At 34.1% G+C, this 4,625-nt stretch overlaps 1 long non-coding RNA gene across 2 annotated transcripts; it reads left to right on the forward strand.

Moving 5' to 3' along the window:
- The first annotated feature begins 339 nt into the window (after nt 1-339).
- LOC125230815 lies at nt 340-4,016 on the forward strand. Of its 2 annotated transcripts, XR_007177558.1 has the most exons (6): nt 370-430; nt 713-829; nt 1,173-1,294; nt 1,540-1,609; nt 2,073-2,147; nt 3,836-4,016. It is a non-coding gene; the product is annotated as an uncharacterized LOC125230815 (long non-coding RNA). The 2 variants fall into 2 exon arrangements; XR_007177557.1 differs by having other exon boundaries at nt 340-829.
- The last annotated feature ends 609 nt before the right edge of the window (nt 4,017-4,625 follow it).

Raw genomic sequence — 4,625 nt, forward strand, 5'->3', positions numbered from 1 at the left:
TAAACAATACGACAGGCAATTCTGCGCCGACGCCGGTCATGAACCGTCCATATTCGCCATTTTGTCATTTAGCAAACTAAGAAAATGCAAACAAAACATTATTTGCCCTAAACACGCGTTACTTCTAAATAATTTTGTCGACAAAGTGAGCCTGTTTTATCAAATTGAACTCTGAACTGCAATTGCAATGTAATTTTCCGTTAGCGAAAGTGAGGTTACGAAATTGACATGACATTATTGTTGGAAAAAAAAAACGTGAATGCAATGGACATGTGTTTTGTTGTGTTTCTCATCAAGATAATAGAAGAATTTAGTGCTCATACTCATGATCTAATGAGCAAACAGCCCATGCAAAGGATGTCTTATCGGGCTATGCCTCAATTGATAAAGTGAACTAATTGCCTACTTCAAAAGCAGTTTTGCATGAAAGGTAAGCTTTTGTTTTATTATTTGATGTGTTTTCAAACTAGTCGTCGTTTTCGAAACCCAGCAGAACATACTTGCGAACTACAACGACTAGACCGAATATATATGGTGAAATGTTGCTTATTTCATTGTTCTGTCGTCAGATAAGTTATTGATAGTAAATTTCCCACATTACTTTCTGACTTTCACATTCCCTAAGAGGATCTAAATGTACGTGAAATAGGCCTAACTAACAAAATATATTTGTTACTTTCAATGAGGTTTACATGGTTGTTCGATTTTTCAGTTTCAACATCTAATTGGAATTTCTCTGGAAAGTTTACAATGTCCGATATTTCTACACATCTGCCACAAATTTATGGAAATCAATATTTATAGAAACTGAACATACCTTGGTTAAACGGTAAGCATTAAAAATATGTTCGACTAATTTATTTGATCTAGGCTACCTAACTGTTCTTGGAAATTGTAACGTTGTTTCCGTACCAACATATAAACTTCTCAATTATTTTTCTGAAGCGCTGGCTTATGGGCTATGGAAAATAATATTTGTAGGACCTCAAATGAATGTCATGGCATTTAAAAATAGGCATTGAATCTTGTCCAAGCTTTAATTTTGTATTTTTTTTAAAGATAAAACTTGACGTCTGATACTTAAATAAAATTATGTAGACTAAAAATCCAGACTTAGCATAGATTTTATTTCTGCTACATTGAGTTTAAACAATGTATGTATTAATTTTCAGTATATGAAATGGGTAACCATCCTCGAAGAACATCAACCAGCTGTCGGCAATGTGCAGGTGGACTGAGGAATTTTCCGGTGTGTCTTTTTATGGACTGTACTCCGTCTTAGCACAATCCTTAAGTAAGTACAAAAAATCATTGCCACTAAACAGCTACTTTTTAACTTAATTAACTCTACTTAGTGAGTAAAACGACTCGGCAGGAAATTTTACATTACTTAGAAAAATGGATATGGTCGTTCTTCTTTTTTTTTTCTTAACCATGAATGGCCTAGATAGAAAATATGCGATCTTAGTGATACTTATAACTAAGTTTTCTAAAATTAATCCCCTATTTTAACTAACCCCTTCATATCTTCAATTTCAGTTTTACTCGGGAGTCACCGCTTCAGCCCGGTCCTTCTTTCATATATCTACTGTCTTCATATAGATGAAAGGTACTATGTTATATTATAATAACACATTCTAATTATTAAATTTTAAAAGTGAGCAGCTCATGGCCTTAATATTATATCTAGAAAATTTAAGCGAAGTATGCAAGACGGCGAGGCATGAGCTACCGGGTAAAAATCAAACTTAACTGACTCATCCTCATTTTATTGGCTAAGCAAACTTCTTACTAACTTATTTATGTACTAACTCATGTAGTTATGAACTGCAAGGCAGAGGTTCTCAAACTTTTTAATATATTTTTTTTTGTAAATTTTGTAGTATGCGTTGTTTTTTCTGACACAATATTTCTCACGGGCGTGTCTTAGTTCCAAAAATTAAGCGACGCGCCCCCGTGAGTAGATAAATGAAATAATATTGAACCCTATTTGGCAGAACCTAACTCTAAACAATATCCTTTTCTTACTCTATCTATATGAATATTTCTAATGTCTGACTATTTCTTTTCAGTGTACTAAGGACTCACTAATCTGCACTACTAGTAACAAAGTAATCCGACAATCAGACTGGACCCGGTCATGTTAGGTAAGTTTACATACTTAATGCGTACCACATACTACATACTTTTTCTGAACCTCAGTAAAATATGGTTTTATAATGATAATAGTGCTTATTATCTATGCCTACTTAACAGGAATATTACAAATTTCAATCAATTTTCATGAAATTATTTAAGCAATTGTGACAATGATCAAGCAGTGGTGGAGTTAGGGTATGGCGAGGTACGACCTCCCAGATGCTGGTAATGCTAATATTTCGTAGGATATGTTTGACATGGTTGTAATGAAGTACAGTATGTTGGCATACTCCTGACTTGTGAAATATTGTATAAAAGCTGTGTACCCAATCTACCGAACATAATAATTGTATGGTTTTACACTTACTATTTTAGACTAGCCTACAGCTTATTATGTAAGATAACGAACTCATGTCATATGAAGCTATTGAAAATCTTGTTTATACATACATACTTATTTGTGTTACTACAGTAAAAATATATGCGTATAGAAAGTTGAAATTCGTACAGTGGATTTAATTTATTGAAATAATTGGCAGATATAGGCTATGGTGACCTCTCACCATCAAGAGGGACATATGCTTGTTTACTACGGATGTAATATGAAAATGTGTGATGACTTATAAGCTAATGAACTTAAATTAGTCCTAATAGATTAATACCTATATCCTAACAGACAGAAACCTGTTCTTCTCACGGCTGCGCTACAGTGACAATATTTGGTACAAACCGTACAAACAATATGCCAAATTATTGTATGATGTATGAAATCCTGTGAGCCAATTTGTAGGTTATAGAGTTACGAAATGCAAACAAACCATCCATCGAAGGATGTACTTGTCATAGTACCACATGCGTGTAGCTATTCAGTATTCATAGAAAAATGGCGGGGTGCCCCATATAATATTGTACTTCAGCGCGACAATAAATAATCGCGCCCCCATAGCAATTAGACTAGAGCCTATCTTCTTGTATTACTAGGTCTTAAATCTAGGGCTTAGGTATCCTGGATTATTTTAGGAAAATAATCTTACATCTAGACTATGTTAGCGACCTACTTACTGACCTAACTAGTAGTTATCCTGCCAATAAATGAAATTCTGTATAACAGACGCCTGCCAGGAATATGTATATCATCAGAGAGTGTTCATAGACTATATAAGACAGCATCGAAGCTATCCAACGCAGCGATATATAAATGTGATGTAAAGCTTTCAAAATAGCCCTGAAGATGGCAGAGCCTGCTAAGAAAATATACTGGCCTATAGAGAACTATTTGTTTTAACATAAAATTCTATTGCTATTGTACATAGTGTACACACTTATGTTTTAAATTCCGGTCACTAGGTGGCAAACTCTTCTAAAGTGTTACAGTTCCGCGCCTCCTATTATTTTAGATACATGGGTATTTTTCTATAAGTACCTAGTATTTTACGTACTAGCCCCGCCTATCCCACAGCTAGAAAAACATACATTAAGGCACAGAATAAATAATAGTACTGCGCATAGGCGCAAAGGAACGTCAAGATGTGCCAATGCCAACAATTGCTACGTAGCAATGCAACCCGAATGGTGCTAAAATTGCCTAATCGGGACAATATTTAGTTCAACCACTGCGATTATGAGCTAATTTCCTAGAAATAAATTTTGTCTTAGTTTACTACGCTACTTTAATTTTATTATTTTTATTTTTCAGAATCCAGAGGAAGACAAAAATATAATTGATTCTGTACTGATGCATGACTTCGCTCGGAACGCGGCAAGAATTAACAATGGAAGAAAATACTACAGACGTGTTTATTAACGATAAAGTTATTTTTGTTTTTATGAAATAGCGATTGAATAAAAATATTAGGTATATGAGTTTTATTTAGAGATGAAATAAGTCAGAAATACAGCACACCCACTCGTATTCACAACAACAAATGTAGCCTGGTAAGGCTAATTCCTATTATTTATTTATAAACCTTGGTATCCAAGATGTGTTCTACAGAGCACATCTTAGATCCCTTGGGCACGGAACCAAATGTAACTAAACCTCCGCTCACCTTACTTTTTTACTTACTTACTTGACTAACCAACATTATAGCTAACCCCCCTTTAAATATACCCCTTAAATTTGGCCTTGTGATCGTCTAGCGTGAATAAGTAGAACCCTTCGATGTGAACCGCGATAACCTAGATCCTTTAATGAGTATCAGCTGTATTTTTGACTAATTTTTAAAATTTTATTTATTTATATTTTAAAGAAGAATAAAGGTTATTGTAGCATAATAATATAGTGTTATAGAAGAGTATTTTATCAGATTTAGGCCTAGAAAGTTATGAGTGAGAAAATTAATGACGTGATGAAGGAATTTTAGAATAAAAGTTAGTGAGTGAAACATACATGAAATAAATATTAAAAAATATTTTGGTAATCATCGGCTACGCCTTATTAGTGGATTCGAGTTGCAGGACTGCCTTGCGTTGCCGTCTGAATCCCC

The sequence above is a fragment of the Leguminivora glycinivorella genome, chromosome 11 (genome assembly GCF_023078275.1).
Source record: "Leguminivora glycinivorella isolate SPB_JAAS2020 chromosome 11, LegGlyc_1.1, whole genome shotgun sequence".
Classification (NCBI taxonomy): domain Eukaryota; kingdom Metazoa; phylum Arthropoda; class Insecta; order Lepidoptera; family Tortricidae; genus Leguminivora; species Leguminivora glycinivorella.